Source organism: Haliotis asinina, chromosome 10 (assembly GCF_037392515.1).
Source record: "Haliotis asinina isolate JCU_RB_2024 chromosome 10, JCU_Hal_asi_v2, whole genome shotgun sequence".
Classification (NCBI taxonomy): Eukaryota; Metazoa; Mollusca; class Gastropoda; order Lepetellida; family Haliotidae; genus Haliotis; species Haliotis asinina.
In genome coordinates this window covers 54,378,578-54,391,201 of record NC_090289.1, presented here as the reverse complement: position 1 = coordinate 54,391,201, position 12,624 = coordinate 54,378,578, and the positions used below count along the sequence as shown (strand labels likewise).

Here is a 12,624-nt window from a genome sequence, read left to right as displayed (position 1 = left end):
CTGCTTCTAACGACGTATCACATGTACATATACAATGGTTTTTGGAGAGGCTACACACGTCCGTATATACCGCCGCTTTTCGCGTCTACGGCCTTTCAATGGCGCATTTGCTCTCGTGTTGCCTTATTGCGTCTTTTTTGCTTCTAACTGCAGCACTCTAGTCTGTAGCATACATTTTTTGGTATCATTAGAAAGCTCTTCTGGTGACGGCAACAATGGTGTAAGCAGATTTCATCTATTCTGAAAATTGTAAAGTATATTGCACAATTTGTTCGAAAAAATAGTCGTTTTTTACTGTACTTTTTAAAAAAATACTATGTAACTTCTTTTCTAAAAGTCAGATGTCAAATTGGATGGTATTGCCAGAAAGCCCATTTAATGGCGGAGGTACATGCAAAATTTCGTTGCTCTATCTTTTCAAATAAAGTAAATCTAAACTTTTTAAAATGTGTACTATCGTCAGGTGAAAGTTTAACTATCCAACGTATTTACGTACTTTTCTACACAAGGGGAACCCGAGCCAGCTTGGCCACTGCTCGGAAAATGCCTACGTTCCCCGGGCACGAACGTAGACGGGACGGGAACGGAACGGCGATGCGGAAATTGCGACGCTGCCCTCTACGTCTGCCCACGGAGGTTGGAAAGTATCAAGGTTGTGCATAGGGGGATAATTCCGACCTCCACCATGATCAAGCACTTGGTTGACGTGGTGGTTAGCGTGAGCAACGGCGCGCGACGTTGTTCATACTATTCATCATTCGTTCTGCCGAAGACGCTCGATCCATAAGCGGCCATGGTGTAGCAAAACGGAAAACTATCGAGTCTTGACAGGGGGCTCAATGGCGAGTTTGCGAGAAGCAGAACGATATGCTGGTGTTGCATAGCAGGCGAGGGGACGATCCCGAGAGGAGAGTCGATGATGGTGAAACGGTAGCTGGCGCAGGCAAACCCGTTCGAGTCTTGATTTGCCCGTGAGCAAGTGTAGACTCTGCTGACTTTTGCCTAGAGATGGGTGATAGTGTCGGAAGCAGAGCGACAGGTTGGTGTTGCATAGCAGGCGAGGGGACGATCCCGAGAGGATAGGCGATGATGGTGACAGGGTAGCTGGCGCAGCGAACCGGTTCGAGTCTTGATTCGCCCGCAAGCAAGTGCATACGCCGGTGATTTTACCTAGAAGCAGGCGATGTCTCAGCCACGAAGCAGGCAAAACACTGGTGTTGCACAGAGGTTGAGGGGGCGACCTCGAGACGAGAGGCGATGATGGTAAAACGGTAGCTGGCGCAGGCAAACCCGTTCGAGTCTTGATTTGCCCGTGAGCAAGTGTAGACTCTACTGACTTTTACCTAGAGATGGGTGATAGTGTCGGAAGCAGATCGACAGGCTGGTGTTGCATAGCAGGCGAGGGGACGATCCCGAGAGGAGACTCGATGATGGTGAAACGGTAGCTGGCGCAGGCAAACCCGTTCGAGTCTTGATTTGCCCGTGAGCAAGTGTAGACTCTGCTGACTTTTGCCTAGAGATGGGTGATAGTGTCGGAAGCAGATCGAAAGGCTGGTGTTGCATAGCAGGCGAGGGGACGATCCCGAGAGGAGAGTCGATGATGGTGAAACGGTAGCTGGCGCAGGCAAACCCGTTCGAGTCTTGATTTGCCCGTGAGCAAGTGTAGACTCTGCTGACTTTTGCCTAGAGATGGGTGATAGTGTCGGAAGCAGAGCGACAGGTTGGTGTTGCATAGCAGGCGAGGGGACGATCCCGAGAGGATAGGCGATGATGGTGACAGGGTAGCTGGCGCAGCGAACCGGTTCGAGTCTTGATTCGCCCGTGAGCAAGTGCATACGCCGGTGATTTTACCTAGAAGCAGGCGATGTCTCAGCCACGAAGCAGGCAAAACACTGGTGTTGCACAGAGGTTGAGGGGGCGACCTCGAGACGAGAGGCGATGATGGTAAAACGGTAGCTGGCGCAGGCAAACCCGTTCGAGTCTTGATTTGCCCGTGAGCAAGTGTAGACTCTGCTGACTTTTACCTAGAGATGGGTGATAGTGTCGGAAGCAGATCGACAGGCTGGTGTTGCATAGCAGGCGAGGGGACGATCCCGAGAGGAGAGTCGATGATGGTGAAACGGTAGCTGGCGCAGGCAAACCCGTTCGAGTCTTGATTTGCCCGTGAGCAAGTGTAGACTCTGCTGACTTTTGCCTAGAGATGGGTGATAGTGTCGGAAGCAGATCGAAAGGCTGGTGTTGCATAGCAGGCGAGGGGACGATCCCGAGAGGAGAGTCGATGATGGTGAAACGGTAGCTGGCGCAGGCAAACCCGTTCGAGTCTTGATTTGCCCGTGAGCAAGTGTAGACTCTGCTGACTTTTGCCTAGAGATGGGTGATAGTGTCGGAAGCAGAGCGACAGGTTGGTGTTGCATAGCAGGCGAGGGGACGATCCCGAGAGGATAGGCGATGATGGTGACAGGGTAGCTGGCGCAGCGAACCGGTTCGAGTCTTGATTCGCCCGTGAGCAAGTGCATACGCCGGTGATTTTACCTAGAAGCAGGCGATGTCTCAGCCACGAAGCAGGCAAAACACTGGTGTTGCACAGAGGTTGAGGGGACGATCCCGAGAGGAGAGTCGATGATGGTGAAACGGTAGCTGGCGCAGGCAAACCCGTTCGAGTCTTGATTTGCCCGTGAGCAAGTGTAGACTCTGCTGACTTTTGCCTAGAGATGGGTGATAGTGTCGGAAGCAGAGCGACAGGTTGGTGTTGCATAGCAGGCGAGGGGACGATCCCGAGAGGATAGGCGATGATGGTGACAGGGTAGCTGGCGCAGCGAACCGGTTCGAGTCTTGATTCGCCCGCAAGCAAGTGCATACGCCGGTGATTTTACCTAGAAGCAGGCGATGTCTCAGCCACGAAGCAGGCAAAACACTGGTGTTGCACAGAGGTTGAGGGGGCGACCTCGAGACGAGAGGCGATGATGGTAAAACGGTAGCTGGCGCAGGCAAACCCGTTCGAGTCTTGATTTGCCCGTGAGCAAGTGTAGACTCTGCTGACTTTTGCCTAGAGATGGGTGATAGTGTCGGAAGCAGAGCGACAGGTTGGTGTTGCATAGCAGGCGAGGGGACGATCCCGAGAGGATAGGCGATGATGGTGACAGGGTAGCTGGCGCAGCGAACCGGTTCGAGTCTTGATTCGCCCGCAAGCAAGTGCATACGCCGGTGATTTTACCTAGAAGCAGGCGATGTCTCAGCCACGAAGCAGGCAAAACACTGGTGTTGCACAGAGGTTGAGGGGGCGACCTCGAGACGAGAGGCGATGATGGTAAAACGGTAGCTGGCGCAGGCAAACCCGTTCGAGTCTTGATTTGCCCGTGAGCAAGTGTAGACTCTGCTGACTTTTGCCTAGAGATGGGTGATAGTGTCGGAAGCAGATCGAAAGGCTGGTGTTGCATAGCAGGCGAGGGGACGATCCCGAGAGGAGAGTCGATGATGGTGACAGGGTAGCTGGCGCAGGCAAACCCGTTCGAGTCTTGATTTGCCCGTGAGCAAGTGTAGACTCTGCTGACTTTTGCCTAGAGATGGGTGATAGTGTCGGAAGCAGAGCGACAGGTTGGTGTTGCATAGCAGGCGAGGGGACGATCCCGAGAGGATAGGCGATGATGGTGACAGGGTAGCTGGCGCAGCGAACCGGTTCGAGTCTTGATTCGCCCGTGAGCAAGTGCATACGCCGGTGATTTTACCTAGAAGCAGGCGATGTCTCAGCCACGAAGCAGGCAAAACACTGGTGTTGCACAGAGGTTGAGGGGGCGACCTCGAGACGAGAGGCGATGATGGTAAAACGGTAGCTGGCGCAGGCAAACCCGTTCGAGTCTTGATTTGCCCGTGAGCAAGTGTAGACTCTGCTGACTTTTGCCTAGAGATGGGTGATAGTGTCGGAAGCAGATCGAAAGGCTGGTGTTGCATAGCAGGCGAGGGGACGATCCCGAGAGGAGAGTCGATGATGGTGAAACGGTAGCTGGCGCAGGCAAACCCGTTCGAGTCTTGATTTGCCCGTGAGCAAGTGTAGACTCTGCTGACTTTTACCTAGAGATGGGTGATAGTGTCGGAAGCAGATCGACATGCTGGTGTTGCATAGCAGGCGAGGGTCGATCCCGAGAGGAGTGCCGATGATGGTAAAACGGTAGCTGGCGCAGGCAGACCAGTTCGAGTCTTGACAGGAGACTCTAGGTCGATTTGGTGGTAATTGTTCATGATTTGCCGTGTCAAATCTTTGCGATTCCCTAAGGTGTGGCATATGGGAAATGAGCGGTTTATTGCTGTAGTGTCTACAGCTACGTGAGACATCTACTTGATGGGTAGATGCGACGGCATGACATGCCAGACGGACATTGACGTTTTGTTATGCATGTTGATGTAAAGCGTAGTGTGTGTTGTTCACGTGTAGCAGCTCAACTGCCAACAGTACTTGAAGAACCACGACCTCCTTCCTACGTCGACTCAAGTGTGCCTTCACAGCAATCAGACTTTGGAATGAAAGTTGTATCCTTCCAGGTTTCATGATTTGTATGATACATTTGTGTTAACATATTTGAGGTATCTGTCCATTATGTACGGCAATTGTATGGGTATTCAATAATTCGTGAGCTATGGTTATCATGGTGCATGCTAAATTAAAAGAACAACCTAACGCTGTTCCCTTCTAATCCAAACCATTAACCTCCAATCAAAGTAACATAAAATTAAAACGGAAAGTCCACGTCCTTCTCTCTACACCAAATCACTAACCCATTCCGAATTAACCTAAATGACATAACCTTAAAGCTAAAATCATCAATACCGACAATGTTAAAACTAATCCGCTAACCTAAACCTAAATGACATAAATTTAAAGCTAAAACCATGAATACCGCGGTGCGTATAACTGAATAATAAACACTGACAATGACAGAACGTAAAACTGGAGATAAACGCCAAACTAAAAGGACAAAAGTAACACCGCCTAAACCACTTAACCCCAAACCAAAAACATTAAATTAACGTGAAAAAATTACCAAGAGAGAGAGAAGGTGACTACGAAACTCAAACATTACCAACTCAAACCAAAAACACCTAACACCACTAATAAAAAACTAAAAGCGCGAAATAAACAAAGTAGGTGGAAAAGGGTAGACGATGTAACCCTTGACCCAAGTGAAATGGTATACTTGCATCAAGGTCTACAAAGTCAGTCGTTCGGCCGAGGCATTGATAATATGTTACCGGGTGAAGGTGCCATATTTTCAATGCCTACAAACTGGCCCGGAAAAATTGTCTTTAATTCCAGCTGGTGTGATGCTTAGTACCGGGTTTCCATGTTTGCCGATAGTTTGATGTTGCATGGAAATGTAGCCTTGGTATTGTCTTTAGTTCCAGCTGGTGTGATCCGTACTCCCGATAGTTTGATGCTGCATGGAAGTTGTTTGATGTTGTATGGAAATGTAGCCTTGGCATTGTCTTTAATTCCAGCTGGTGTGATGCTTAATGCCGGGTTTCCATGTTTGCCGATAGTTTGATGTTGCATGGAAATGTAGCCTTGGTATTGTCTTTAGTTCCAGCTGGTGTGATCCGTACTCCCGATAGTTTGATGCTGCATGGAAGTTGTTTGATGTTGTATGGAAATGTAGCTTTGGCATTGTCTTTAATTCCAGCTGGTGTGATGCTTAATGCCGGGTTTCCATGTTTGCCGATAGTTTGATGTTGCATGGAAATGTAGCCTTGGTATTGTCTTTAGTTCCAGCTGGTGTGATCCGTACTCCCGATAGTTTGATGTTGCATGGAAGTTGTTTGATGTTGTATGGAAATGTAGCCTTGGCATTGTCTTTAATTCCAGCTGGTGTGATGCTTAGTACCGGGTTTCCATGTTTGCCGATAGTTTGATGTTGCATGGAAATGTAGCCTTGGTATTGTCTTTAGTTCCAGCTGGTGTGATCCGTACTCCCGATAGTTTGATGCTGCATGGAAGTTGTTTGATGTTGTATGGAAATGTAGCCTTGGCATTGTCTTTAATTCCAGCTGGTGTGATGCTTAGTACCGGGTTTCCATGTTTGCCGATAGTTTGATGTTGCATGGAAATGTAGCCTTGGTATTGTCTTTAGTTCCAGCTGGTGTGATCCGTACTCCCGATAGTTTGATGCTGCATGGAAGTTGTTTGATGTTGTATGGAAATGTAGCCTTGGCATTGTCTTTAATTCCAGCTGGTGTGATGCTTAATGCCGGGTTTCCATGTTTGCCGATAGTTTGATGTTGCATGGAAATGTAGCCTTGGTATTGTCTTTAGTTCCAGCTGGTGTGATCCGTACTCCCGATAGTTTGATGCTGCATGGAAGTTGTTTGATGTTGTATGGAAATGTAGCTTTGGCATTGTCTTTAATTCCAGCTGGTGTGATGCTTAATGCCGGGTTTCCATGTTTGCCGATAGTTTGATGTTGCATGGAAATGTAGCCTTGGTATTGTCTTTAGTTCCAGCTGGTGTGATCCGTACTCCCGATAGTTTGATGTTGCATGGAAGTTGTTTGATGTTGTATGGAAATGTAGCCTTGGCATTGTCTTTAATTCCAGCTGGTGTGATGCTTAGTACCGGGTTTCCATGTTTGCCGATAGTTTGATGTTGCATGGAAATGTAGCCTTGGTATTGTCTTTAGTTCCAGCTGGTGTGATCCGTACTCCCGATAGTTTGATGTTGTATGGAAGTTGTTTGATGCTGTATGGAAATGTAGCCTTGGTATTGTCTTTAATTCCAGCTGGAGAGAAAGCGAAGACACTGCCTTTGTGATTCTTAGCGTTACTACAGGTCACCCTCACACAAGACAAACACAATCACATCACATCACTACATTGTCTGGAATTGTGCCGTGACTGGTGTCATGTTTGCAGAAGCACTTGTCGGGGTGGGACACACAAGCTTGGCTCTGATGCTTTGATGGTAATGCCTAATCCGTGAGTTTCTGAGTGAGAAGCCAATCAAAGTGGCGGCAATTACGACTGAAAACACCAATCATTGACTCGTTGTTTTATCCCATAACTGAACGAGATGAGTGAGTCGTGTCAGGCTTAAGCTAACAACAGGTCTTAATCCATGAACGATTGATCCCGTGAGTTCAATGCAGAGCTCAGTACAAACACGTATCAATGACCCAGGCTATATATACTTAGCAGTCAGATACGAGCATCACGGCACTTGTGCTGATATTATTTGACACAACTCATTGTCAGAAATCGTTTTTGAAGACTAACTTCATTCAAGTCATGGCCTGCGCACTTTTTGAAGCTCCTGTTTCAAAGCCACTGCACTTTGCCATCCTGGGGCATAGTTTCGTGCGGCGACTTGTTCAAGTCTGTCCCCCTCCACATGGCATCCTCACTACCGTGCGTGGGATCGGAGGGGCGACCGTCGCTCGGATGAAAGCTGAGGTGGATGCCCTTGATGCAGCTTTTCAGGGCATTGTGTTCTTTCAAGTGGGAGAGAACGACGTGTCGGCCTCTACTGATCCTCGGGACCTGGTCGAAGACCTGCTGGATCTTCTGGACTACCTTCGGTGGAAACGGCCAGGCTCCAGGGCGGTGATAGGGAGTCTGTTTCCGAGGGTAAAACCAAGGAACATGACGGTCTCTGCCTACAAGCGGAAGGTGGAGGAGGCGAACCGGCGCTTGAAGAAGATGTTGCGACGCCGTCTGGATGCCACCCTTTGGGAACACAGCCAGCACATGAGGATGGGACCTGCGCTGCTAGCCAAGGACGGCGTACACCTGACACCAAAAGCTAATGGGCAGTTCTGGCTTTCAATTCGTAAGTGTATGTGTAGGTATGTTTAATCACTCTCACTCACTCACTCGCGTGATATCAAATAAGCTGTTTTGCATCCCGCCGCACGCACAGGCTTTGGCTTTGGGTGGCTTTAAGGGTGGGAAAACATAACGGCAGCCACACGTGTCGCACATGACGCGAAAGTCAAGACACAGGGCTTCCGACCCATGTCGAAGACAAAACCCTGGGGTCGATGTACGAAACATGACAAGTACCTACAGCGTGAAAAAATTGCCATAAATCGGGCTTAAAAGCGCCCCGGCGTCGAACCCGGTAAAGATTTGTCACTTCTGATGTTACCACCAGATAGCCCTGGGGACCAGCTTCACGTCGATGTGAAACCTGTCAATAGGATGTGAATATTCAACGTTCGAGTGACGTTTAAAAGATGCTCTCCGAGTAAGGCTTTTGTCTTGGTAAAATTACAGGTCTATAACAGATGGGAAAATGGGCGTGGACGCCCAACCAGGCACCCCATGTCGACCCCGTGATAACCCCAGGTGCTTCATGCACGTGGCCGAATTTTCATGTATGATATGTGTGCAGTATGTCTCTTTCTCCCGGGATGGGACAATTAGTGAACGCAGGATGCATAGATCAAACCCTGGTGATATCAAATCTGAGCTGTTTTGGCCTCCGTTACGCGCACGGGGCTTAGCTTTGGGTGGCTTTAAGGGTGGGAAAACATGACTGCACCCGCATGTGTCGCACATGACGTGAAAGCCAAGACACAGGGCTTCCGATCCAGAGTCAAATCAAAACCCTGGGGTCGATGTACGAAACATGACAAGTACCCGCAGCGTGAAAAGCTGCCAAAAATCGAGTTACATCGGACTTTAAAGCGTCCCGACGTCGAACCTGTCGACGGCAGGTCATTTCTGATGACACCGCCAGATAGCCCTGGAAACCAGCTTTACGTCGATGTGCAACATAGGAATGGGCCGTGCATGGTCAGCGCCCAGGCGGCCGTTAAGTGACGGCACCCTACGTCTCTTGCTCCCTGATATAGGCCGCCATATTTGTACCAACACGGCACGAAGCTCCTGCAAGTTCTGTGGAGGGTTCCTTACTTGACGGAGCCGCCTGCCTAACACATCCCACACATGCTCTATGGGGATTGACATCGGGAGATCTTGAGGGCCACTCCATGATATTGATGCCAGCGTTCCTGAGGAAATTCGTTCTTAAACTGGCCGTATGAGGTCTGGCGTTATCCTTTTGGAAAGTCAGACCTGGGTCATGAGCTGCCATGAATGGCAAAAGCTCTGGAACGAGCACCTGATCCCTGTATGCTGCCGCATTAAGGTTTTCCTGGATGACAGTGAGTCGGGATCGAGCATGACCTTTGATATCACCCCTAAACATAACGCTACCGACCCCAAATCGATCCACTTCCTGTACGTAACACTAGGCATTGCGTTCTCCTCGTCTTCTCCATAATCTAACCCTTCCATCAGCAAAGATTAATGTGAACCTTGATTCATCACTAAACACAACTCTATTCCAATCTCGCTGGGTCCATCCCATTTGCTGTCGTACCCAGAGAAGACGTTGGCGTCGATGGAAACGGGTTAGAATTGGTCCACGATATGGTCGCCGTGCGTGAAGGCGAGCAGAGCGCAGGCGATTTCGAATGGTTTGGGAAGTCACTCGACCTCCAAACAGCACATTCCCAGTGGATGTGAAAGTGATATACATATATATAACTATAAAAACTGACTATTTTCGTAAAAACATATCTTGTAACTGTTAGTTTAAAAGATTTACTGAGGTTTTTGACATTTATTTGTAACGTACATGATTCAGTGTTAACTGGTATATACATATTCATCACATTATAAAACTGCCGTTTGTAGTTCCTGTGTTACTGAGCGAGAAGGTGAATTCCACAGTACATTGGGATCGCCTCTCTATAATGAGTATCGCGCTAGATATTTACCGGAATACTGTCGTACTTACCCTCGTGTTCAGATGTTTGTTGAATGATGAGAACCAGTGATAAGAATAGACTATTAAGACTTTGTATCTTTCAAGTATTTGCACTTGAACACATATTGATTTCTATTGATGCATCACAATCTGTTCTCTCAGTTTGGCGCATATGCATTTTTTTTGTCTAATTATTTTGCACATGTTTTATTGTTGACCTCATGACCGTCTTTACGAAATGATGATACATATAAGAAACAGGCACTGTCGGCCGTGACACATCAGGCTGGGCTGGAATAGGAACAGGATCATTGTGTATGTCCCCTTACGTCAACTGCTGTCGGTTTCAGAAGCCCAGAATGGGTGTGGCCCTATCACCGTGTGTGTCGAGGACAGGATCTGCAGCCTGGAGTGCTCCGGATGTAATGGCACCCCAAAGTGCGCTCATGATGGCTTCCTCGGCCACTGCGAATGTGATAGCAGCTAGTATGGAAAGCCTGGGTAGGTGCACTGCAGCTTCTCACTACTGCCGAAACAATATTCACAATATAAATATAAACAATAGTTCCTCACTCACTCACAAGACCAGAACCATGTGCCACTCACTCAGTCATACCGTCAGACCAGAACCACGTGCCGCCATGCCATCACATTCAGGTATTTACATATGATTAGGAGTATCAACATGTCATGAGACTAGAACCATGTATCAACATGTCATGAGACTAGAACCATGTATCAACATGTCATGAGACTAGAACCATGTATCAACATGTCATGAGACTAGAATCATGTAACTAGAGCCATGTGTCAACATGTCATGAGACTAGAACCATGTATCATCAAGTCATGAGACAAGAACCATGTATCATCATGTCATGAGACTAGACCCATGCATTAACATGTCACGAGACAAGAACAATGTATCAACATGTCACAAGACGCGGACCATGCATTAACATGCCATGACACAAGCACCATGCTTTGTGTCGTCAGAGCAGAACCATACATCATCTCGTGTGCGTTTGCAACTTAACATCATGAGACCAGAACAATGTGTCGTCACACCATGAGACTAGAACCGTGTGTCACCTCGTCTTCAGACTTCGGCATGACTTATCATCATCAGACAGGGGCTATGCTATGTCACGCTTCAGTTGAGAAAACCCTTTTTATCTATTTTCAGGGACAAATGCACTTGTGATGCCGATAGACAACGTGAATATTTGTTAAACTAACTTGCAGAGAATAAAGTCTGTTATGTAAAGACGTGTTCTCCTACTTTTATGACAATGTTTTATGACGTGCCGTGCAGATGTGATACAGGTGCCTTGCACCGAGTGTTAAGGATTGCGCATGCAGTTCAGGAAGTACAAAGGGTAACATTATGGGAGAACGTCCAATACCTCTTGGTCATTATACTGCACATGTTGTCACTTGAACACTCTCTACTTCAGCGCAATATTTAATCTTCGGAAACATCAAGGGTGCGATTTGCAAAAAGGATGGTAATATATTTGGACAGAAAGATTAATGTTTGGTTTGCCTTTATCATTAAAATCTCTCCCAACCAGAAATAGTTTCGTAGAATGTCCGAATAATAACTTGTACTATTCAAAAGGCCTTCTTGGATCAGTGGAAAATGTGGAGGACCCAATTACGACTCAGGTTTTTCAGACGTTAAGGGGATAGACTGACTTACTCAGATGCCACGCAACAGCACTATAAAGGTGCCTGCTCTAGATCAGCACAGCACTACAGATTTCAACATGAAGGCTATCTTTTTCCTCGCTCTTGCGTCCCTATTTGTTCTCGGTGCCGTCGATAAGTCTGTGTGTCTTTTGATATGTTTTTTAACAACTGTTGTACATATGGTACATACCAAATGGTTGGTTTTCTGTGGTCTTGAGCTGAGATCACAACTCAGTTGAGTTAGGTAACGTTGGTCTGGGAATCCTTGGAGGTGTGACTGTGTTTGGCAGCCTGATTTCTGTTCTGCCCCAAAACACATATGTGGTCACACTTAAGTCAAGTGGGTTTATTCAAAATCGCCTCACCCAGAAGAAAATGGGTACCCGGTGGCATACGTCATAAGACCATTTACCATCTTGCGTCTCACAGTCAGCTTGTGTGCTTGGATTGTCCGGGGCAGTATTGTCCATCAAGTACCAGCTTCACAATGATACAAGAATCTGGATCGAAACGTCGCATCATCTGAATAAAGACGTTGTTCATTCACAAAGTTTGTCCTTATATTATATACATTCCATTCTGATATCTGGCACCTTATAACCACACTAGAACCAGGCATCGTCATACCATCAGACTAGAACCAGGCATTGTCACACCATTACACTATAACCAGGTATCGACATACCATCAGACTAGAACCAGACATTGTCATACCATCAGACTAGAACCAGGTATCATCATACCAAGCTATCACGCTTCAGTTAAGTCTCTTTCAGGGCCGCTGTCTCTAGGGGTGCCGGTAGGTAACCTGAATATGTGCTAACCTAATGTATTGGGAATAAAGTCTCTGATATAAATTTATGTTCGTGTACGCTTTCTTCCATAAGAAAAATATTATTCATCTTCTTCAAAAATGCCAGTCAAACAGATCTTGCTTCAATGACAATGTTCCTAAGTGTGACACGTATTTGTCTTAAAGGTCACATGCAAAACACAACATTGCAGATTCTGATACCTTTCGGTATTCACTTACCGAAACAAATCCTCAAAAAAATGCCAATTCAACCTATAAAGTTGAAAAAAAATGCGATGAAAAAAAGACCGCGAAATCGGAGTTCCAACGATTCACTAGTTTCCCCCAATGCTGGGGGAAAAGTGATTTTAACAACTATGCT

General features: G+C 47.3%; 1 long non-coding RNA gene across 1 annotated transcript in view; it reads left to right on the top strand.

The window, feature by feature from the left end:
• Positions 1–11,024, top strand: part of LOC137298436 (uncharacterized) — a 45,375-nt gene extending 34,351 nt beyond the window's left edge. Inside the window, exons 2-3 of the long non-coding RNA XR_010957746.1 lie at positions 10,108–10,258; positions 10,944–11,024. This is a non-coding gene — a long non-coding RNA (uncharacterized lncRNA). The remainder of the gene's footprint in view (positions 1–10,107; positions 10,259–10,943) is intronic.
• The last annotated feature ends 1,600 nt before the right edge of the window (positions 11,025–12,624 follow it).